The following is a 9,027-nucleotide window of genomic DNA, read 5'->3' on the forward strand; positions in this document are numbered from 1 at the left end:
ATAGTCCAACCTGACAGAAGGTTAGACTGTATATGTTAGAACTTTCACTGCTAGCCGAGCACGGTGACTCACACCTGTAATCCCAGAACTTTGAGAGGCTGAGGTGGGTGGATCACTTGAGGTCAGGAGTTTGAGACCAGCCTGGCCAACATGGTGAAACCCTGTCTCTACTAAAAATACAAAAATATGGACAGGCACAGTGGCTCACGCCTGTAATCCCAGCACTTTGGAAGGCCGAGGCGGGTGGATCACCTGAGGTTGGGTGTTCGAGACCAGCCTGACCAACATGGAGAAACCCTGTCCCTACTAAAAATACAAAATTAGCCAGGCGTGGTGGCATACACCTGTAATCCCAGCTACTCGGGAGGCTGAGGCAGGAGAATCGCTTGAACCTGGGAGGCAAAGGTTGTGGTGAGCTGAGATCGTGTTATTGCCCTCCGGCCTGGGCAACAAGAGAGAAACTCCATCTCAAAAAAAAAAAAAAAAAAAAAAAAAATTAGCTGGGCGTGGTAGCACACGCCTGTAATCCCAGCCACTGGGGAAGCTGAGGCAAGAGAATTACATGAACCCCAGAGATAGACGTCACAGTGAGCCTAGATCGTGCCACTGAACTCTAGCCTGGGCAACAGAGCATCTCAAAAAAAAAAAAAAAAAAAAAAGAACTTTCACTGCTGAAATTCCTAACATATACAGAAGCCAGTGATGACCACTCCTCTCCCCCTGTGGCATCACCCCTCAACGAGATCAACCAACCTTTTCCACAGAGAGAAATAAAATTTTAGTTGTTTCCTCCAAAAACAAAATTCTGCTCTCTGGATTGTTTTAAAAAATCCTTACTTCCTAGTGTTTCTCAAAGAATGGTTTAGGGCCACGGCAACAGAATCACTTATGGGGCTTGTCACAAGTGCAGATTTCCAGTCCCCGCCTAGAAATAATGAATCAGAATCTGTAGGTTTGGTGTCTGGGAATCTGTATTTATGCAATGTGGAGGTTTTGGGTTAGTGGTTACTATGGTTTAAATGTTTTTGTCCCCTCCAAAACTCATGTTGAAACTTAATTCCCAATGCAACAGTGTTGGGAGGTAGGGCTTAGTGGGAGGTGTTTAGATCATGAGGGCTGTGCCCTCCTGAATGGAGTAATGCTGCAATAAAATGGGCTTTGGGGAGTGGTTTTGCTCTTGCACATTTCCCCTTCCCCCTTCCATCCCGTGATGACTAAGCAAGAAGGCCCTTGAAAGATGCTGGTTCCTTGATCCTGAACTTTCCAGCTTCCAGAACTGTGAACCAATACATTTATGTTCATTATAAATTACCCGGTCTCAAGTATTCTCTTATAGCAGCACAAAATGGACTAAGAGAGTGGCCTTTCACAACACGATTCAATATTCTAACTAAATTTCTCCCAGAAAACAATTCGGTTGTTATGAGATGGAAAATGAAAATATAAATTAGGTACATGCAAACGGAAAAATCACCTTACCATATCAGTAGGTGTGTTGAAAAATCACCTTACCAGGAGATAGAGACCATCTTGGCTAACATGGTGAAACCCTGTCTCTACTAAAAATACAAAAATTAGCCAGGCGTGATGGCAGGTGCCTGTAGTCCCAGATACTCGGGAGGCTGAGGCAGGAGAATGGCGTGAACCCAGGAGGCAGAGCTTGCAGTGAGCCGAGATCGCGCCACTGCACTCCAGCCTGGGCGACAGAGTGAGACTCCGTCTCAAAAAAAAAAAAAAAAAATCACCTTACCATATCAGTAGGTGATATGTTTGCATTGCTATAAAGAAATAGGCTGAGACGGAGTAATTTATAAAGAAAAGAGGTGAATTGGCTCACGGTTCTGCAGGCTATACAGGAAGCATGGCACCAAGATTCGTTTCACTTCTGGAGAAGCCTCAGGGAGATTTTACTCACGGCAGAAGGCAAAGGGAGAGCTGGCATCTCACGTGGCGAAAGCAGCAGCAAGGGGGTTGGGTTGTGGGAGAGGTGCCACACAATTAGATTTTGTGAGAACTCACTCACTATTGTGAGGACAGCACCAAGCCATGAGGAATCCGCCCCCATGACCCAGACACTTCCCACCTGGCCCAACCTCCAACACTGGCGATTACATTTCAACATAAGATTTGGGCAGGGACGAATGTCCAAACTACTATCAGTTGGACAAATCCACTATTCACTTACCAATAGAGAACCTCATTTACAGGGTCCCATGTGAGCCTGGCATTGTGTTCTAGGTTGTGGGTAGAAATCAAAAGCATGAAGTTTAGATGAAGAGGAAAAAAAATCGATATATGGTAGTCCCCCCTTTTCTGTGGGGGATGTGTTCCAAGACCCACAGTGGATGCTGAAACCACGGCTAGCACTGAACACTGCATATACTATGTTGTTTCCTGTACGTACATACCTCTGATAAAGTTTAATTTAGAAATTAGGCACAGTAACAGATTAACAACAATAATAATAAAACAGAACAATCATAACAACATCCTGTAATAAAAGTTCAGTGAATGTGGCCTCTCTCTCAAAATATCTTACTGTACTGTACTGTCCAGTTAATATTTTTTGTTTGTTTGTTTGCTTGTTTTGAGATGGAGTTTCGCTCTGTTGCCCAGGCTGGAGTGCAATGGTGTGATCTTGGTTCACTGCAACGTCCTCCTCACAAGTTCATGCAATTCTCCTGCCTCAGCCTCCCTAGAAGCTGGAATTACAGGCACGCACTACCACACCAGGCTAATTTTTGTATTTTTAGTAGAGATGGGGTTTCACCATGTTGGCCAGCTGGTCTTGAACTCCTGACCTCAGGTGATCCACCCGCTTCGGCCTCCCAGAGTGCTGGAATTACAGGCATGAGCCAATGCGCCCAGCCGCATTTAACACTTTTGAACTGCGGTTCACTGAGGGTAATTAAAACTGCAGAAAGTGAACTGCGGGTAAGAGGGGGCTACTGTATGTAAATCATTGTAACTAAAAGGCCCAGAGGTATTGTCCCAGTCCCTTCCTTTTACAGAAATGCAGGCGGGGGGTCAATTTCATACAGCTTGTTGACGCAGAGCGGAGTCTCCTGTGCCTGGTGCACTAGCAGGGTCTGATGATATGTCATGGTGAGTGATGCAAACAGCGAGGGCTCTAAGAATTCAGCAGGGATCCACAGTGGATGGTGAGGGAGCAGGAGCCAGTGCCTGAAAGGGGATGAGACTCTAGGAGCAGAATGCAGTCTCAGGGGTATCCAGGCAATGGTGGGAGGGTGGTGTCCAAGATTCCAAGATCAGGAATACTGGGAAATATCAGTACCTCACATCTGTTTAGCACTTTACAAAGCTCTAACATATAAATATTATCACCTCAGTTCATTCTTACACCACCCTACAATACCTATCAACCTTTGGGAATTGTTAAGCATAATAACCCTATACATTGGGCAAAGCATACAGGGACCTCAGGGCCATGGGTGAGAGGAAGGACACTGGGAGCCAATGAGGGATATAGAGAGAGGGCCTTTTAGAGATAACCACGCAGAAGAGGACATTGTACCAGATGTATGGAGTCAGCTAGGGCTTGGGCAGGGAAGAGAAGAGCGTCACTGATGGGTGAGACACAGCAGCACAAGAAGCCGAGGAGGGAGGCAGGCACTGAGGTTTGGGACAAGCTCCTCAGCTGTGGCATGACTACCTGTGATCGGGAGGTGTAGGGAGACTGCGGGGAAAGATCAGGCCCCACTCAGAAGAGTGCAGGGGCAGGCAGCGGGGTGGGTGGGAAACAAGGCAAAGCCTCAGTCCTGGCAGAAATCAAGGCCACTGTCCCATCCTAGCAACGGGGCAACACGTGGCAGTCACATTGGGAGTAAAAGGTGAGCCCAGGAACCTTGAAAATCACAGAGCTGCTTCGAAGTGAGCACATTCAGTGACGATCTGGAGCCTAGCCTGGGAGAGTCAGGGATAGGGTGGAAGGAAATAAGACTGGGGGCAGGTAGGCCTCAAATATTGGGCTGAAGGGTTTGGCTTTTGTGCTGTTGTAGGCAATGCGGAGCCCCTGGAGGCTGAGCTCACAGATGGCTTTCTTTGTAGACCTGAGACAACACGCGAACGAAGAATATGATCACTGTCCCGGGAATGTGTGAGTTTTCCTCCACAAACTTACACAGTTTGGGCTCATTTCTCTTCTTTTTGCAACACATAGAAGATTGGAGAATTTGGTGGGCATACTGATACTGCTTAACTCAATATGAACAGAGCTGGCTGTTAAAACTTGGTTGGACCCTAATCAAAGCATGCAGGGAACTCAGCAGGATGGGCTGGAGAAGTGGGAGAGGATGCCAGGACCAAGTGAGCCAGGGACTGAAGCAACTTTTTCTGAATGTATGAAAGAGAAAAGAAGAGCAAATATATACATGTAAATACGTGGTAACAGCATTTTATGTGTGGTAGCTTAGTTCCTTTAATACTTGCTTACTCAAATAGGTGTATACATAAAATAAGTTAAAATCGTTTTCCATTTGAGTGCTGATTTTTTTTTTTCCTTTCAGCCTGAAATAAGTCTCTGTGTGAAACATGCAAAAATTGCTGGCTTGGGTAGACACTACACACACACACACACGCACACACACATTTTAGAGACAGGGTCTTACTCTGTTGCCCAGGCTGGAGTGCAGTGATACAATCATAGCGCCTTGCAGCCTTGAACTGCTGAGCTCAAGCAATCCTCCTGCCTCAGCAAAACATTTTGAGAGTTCATGCAGATTACTGATTTTCTAAGCTTACTACATGGTATTTTTAATTTTTTTTTAATTTAAGTTTTTTTTCTTTTTGAGAAAGGGCTCACTCTGTCACCCAGGCTGGAGTGCAGTGGCACGATCTTGGCTCACTGCAGCCTCTGCCTCTCAGGTTCAAGTGACTCTCCTGCCTCAGCCACCCAAGCAGCTGGGATTACACCATGCCCAGCTAAATTTTGTATTTTTAGTAAAGACAGGGTTTTGCCATATTGCCTAGGCTGGTCTAAAACTCCTGAGCTCAAGTGATCTGCCTGCCTCAGCCTCCCAAAGTGCTGGGATTACAGGTGCGAGCCACCACGCCCAGCTGGTATTTTTTATTTTTATAAGAAAGATACTTGGCTGGGCACGGTAGCTCATACCTGTAATCCCAGCACTTTGGGAGGCCAAGGCAGGCAGATCACGAGGTTAGGAGATCGAGACCATCCTGGCCAACATGATGAAACCCCATCTCTACTAAAATACAAGAACTTAGCCAGGCATGGTGGTGTGCGCCTGTAGTCCCAGCTACTCGGGAGGCCGAGGCAGGGGAATCGCTTGAACTCGGGAAGCGGAGGTTTCAGTGAGCCGAGATAGCACCACTGCACTCCAGCCTGGTGACAGAGCAATACTCCATCTCAAAAACAAGACAAAACAAAAAAAGAAAGATACTAATTCTCTCTCAGTGATTATTAGCAACTCTGATTCCTTTTGGCCCTACACTGGTTTGGAAAAGAAATACACACTTCAGAGATACACCAGTCTAAATGTACAAGTTTAAACTCTGGTTCACAGAGCAAAACTTTGCAAAAGGTCCCGATGTAGCCCAGTAACCTAGATTAATCTTGAGACTCCTCCTTTCATGAGACCTAGTTTGCTAGTGGGGCAGATTAGGGAGAAATTAGCCATGCAGTTCACCACTCACGAGGCAGCAGCAGTAGCATGGTGGTGAAGTGCTTGACACCCTGCAGATCCAGGTTCAAGAAAGACCAGCTTTGTCCCTTTGGATAAGTTACCTTATTTCAGTGCCTTAAATACTATTTATTTATTTATTTAGAGACAGGGTCTTTCTCTGTCACCCAAGGTGGAGTGCAGTGGCATGATTTCCGCTCACTGCAACGTCTGCCTCCCAGGCTCAGGTGGTCCTCTCACCTCAACCTCCTGAGTAGCTGGGGCCACGGGTGTGTGCCACTATGCCTGGCTAATTTTTTGTAGAGATGGGGTTTTGCCATGTTGCCTAGGCTGGTCTTGAACTCCTGGCCTCAAGCTATCTACCTGCCTTGGCCTCCCAAAGGGTTGGGATTACAGGTGTGAACCACTGCGTCTGGCCAAATATTTAATCTTTTGTTTTAAAAAATGGAGGTGACACCTTCTAGTCTCCGTATGAAGAGTAAATGAGATGGGAGAAGCACAGCACCTGGCTCAGAGTAAAGTTTCACTAATGTTAGGACAATGGTACTGGCCAAGTTTTCTCTAAAGGATAAAGCCCGAACTCAGCCCCTCAGACAGTGAATAAGAAGTTTCTTTTTTTCTTTCTTTCTTTTTTTTTTTTTTTTTTCTCGAGACGGAGTCTCGCTCTGTCGCCCAGGCTGGAGTGCAGTGGTGAGATCTCGGCTCACTGCAAGCTCCGCCTCCTGGGTTCACACCATTCTCCTGCCTCAGCCTCCCAAGTAGCTGGGACTACAGGTGCCCACCACCATGCCCAGCTAATTTTTGGTATTTTTTTAGTAGAGACGGGGTTTCCCCGTGTTAGCCAGGATGGTCTCGATCTCCTGACCCCCTGATCTGCCCGCCTCAGCTTCCCAAAGTGCTGGGATTACAGGTGTGAGCCACCCGCCCGGCCAAGAAGTTTCTTTTCTGTATTTTTACTTTTTTTTATTTTTTGAGACGGAGTCTCGCTCTGTCACCCAGGCTAGAGTGCAGTGGCCCAATCTCGGCTCACTGCAACCTCCACCTCATGGGTTCACGCCATTCTCCTGCCTCAGCCTCCCGAGTAACTGGGACTACAGGCGCCCACCATCACGCCCGGCTAATTTTTTGTATTTTTAGTAGAGACGGGGTTTCACCGTGTTAGCCAGGATGGCCTCGATCTCCTGACCTCGTGATCCGCCCACCTCGGCCTCCCAAAGTGCTGGGATTACAGGCGTGAGCCACGGTGCCCGGCCCAAGAAGTTTCTTTAAGGCAGCTCCAGCTTTTTCAGTCAAAATGAAATGGTCCTGAAATTTGCATATGCAATGTTTACCTTTCTTTTTCATTAAACGAGAGAGGGAACCAAAACAAAAATACAGTTTGACCATTTAAAATGTTGGAAGAGCTGCCAACTTGGTAGCACTATCTAGAGTGGCTCCATTCTGCCATCTAGTGGAAGGGAAAAGACAAATTTAGACCAAAATACTTCCATCTTTAATTTACAAAAAAGTGTGTTCTTTTGTTTTTTGTTTTTTAAAGTTGGGGTCTTGCTCTGTTACCTAGGCTGGAGTGCAAGCAGTGTGATCATAGCTCAACAGCCTGGAGCTCCTGGGCTGAAGCCATCCTCCCACTTCAACCTTCCTGGTCACTGGGATTACAGGCATGAGCCGCAGCACCAGGCTGTGTTTTCTGATTAGCATAATTTAAATTATCTACTAAATTTGCTCGTTAATAGATTCACTTTGCAAAGAAAAACCACACAGTATTCTAAACACTAAGCAGTAAAACTAAATTTCCCAAAACATTTATATTTATAAACTATGAATTTCAAAGATCTGCAGAGGAAAGAGAGAACGTTCTTGAGCTCTTATTATCATAAATTTTCCTGCCCCTCCCTTTCCCGTTTATATTATCCATTTCTACACATACTCTTTATGTTTATTTTGGCACATAGACTGGGAGTAGCCCAGAGTCTCTGAGGATTATGTCTTTCCCAAAATAGTGAGCAAAATCAGTGGGCGAGTAAGATCATTCCATTCATTTTTCAAAAATGTACACTCACTTAAAATGTTGATGTATCCAGGCGTGGTGGCTCAAGCCTGTAATCCCACACTTTCAGAGGCTGAGGCAGGTGGATCACAAGGTCAAGAGATTGAGACTATCCTGGTCAACATGGTGAAACCCCGTCTCCACTAAAAATACAAAAATTAGCTGGGCATGGTGGTGCGTGCCTGTAGTCCCAGCTACTTGGGAGGCTGAGGCAAGAGAATCACTTGAACCCGGGAGGCAGAGGTTGCTGTGAGCTGAGATCATGCCACTGCACTCCAGCTTGTTGACACAGTGAGACTTCGTCTCAAAAACAAACAAACAAACAAAAAAGTTGATGTAACCAAGGTATTTGTGAAGGCCCGTGTGCTTGAATTTGTTTTTTGCTGTTGTATGTAGGCATGTTTGCTTTGTTTTGATTTCTATGGACATTATCTAGGTATTTATGATGATTTCCATTGCCTACGATGAAGACATCTGCAGCCAAAACTCCCTGAAAAGTTAGTAACAGTAGCATACCTGAAGTGACTGGTGCTATTCTGAGGCTGTTACTCTTTTTTTGAAACAGGGTCTTGCTCTGTCGCCCAGGCTGAGTGCGATGACATGATTTCAGCTCACTGCAGCCTTGACCTCCCAGACTCAAGCAATCCTCCTGCCTTGGCCTCCCAATGTGCTGGGATTACAGCACAGGCCACCACACCCGGCTAATTTTTAAAGTTTTTTTTAGAGACGGGGTCTCCCTGTGTTGCCCAGGCTGGTCTTAAACTCCTGGGCTCAAGAGATCCTCTTGCCTTGACCTCCCAAAGTGTTGGGATTACAGGTGTGAGCCAACACATCTGGCTGGTTATTACTCGTATTACTAGCAAATGTTATTTATTGAGCTTCTATGGTGTACTAGACACTGTTCTTTTTTTTTTTTTTTTTTGAGATGGAGTCTCGCTCTATCCCCCAGGCTGGAGTGCAATGGCACAATCTCGACACACTGCAACCTCTACCTCCCAGGTCCAAGCGATTCTCCTGTCTCAGCCTCCCAAGTAGGTAGGTTTATAGGTGCCTGCCACCATGCCCAGCTAATTTTTGTATTTTTTTTTTAGTGCAGACAGGGTTTCACCATGTTGGCCAGGCTGGTCTCGAACTCCTAACCTCAGGTGATCCACCCACCTCGGCCTCCCAAAGTGCTGGGATTACAAGCGTGAGACACCCTGCCTTGGCCAGACACTGTTCTTGATGTACATTTTGCTAATCCTTCCACTAAATCTCCAAAGTAGGTATCATTGTCTTCACTTTAGAAATAAAAAATTGATGCTTATGACCACCTACCAG

This window comes from Pan troglodytes, chromosome 2 (assembly GCF_028858775.2).
Source record: "Pan troglodytes isolate AG18354 chromosome 2, NHGRI_mPanTro3-v2.0_pri, whole genome shotgun sequence".
NCBI classification, from domain to species: Eukaryota; Metazoa; Chordata; class Mammalia; order Primates; family Hominidae; genus Pan; species Pan troglodytes.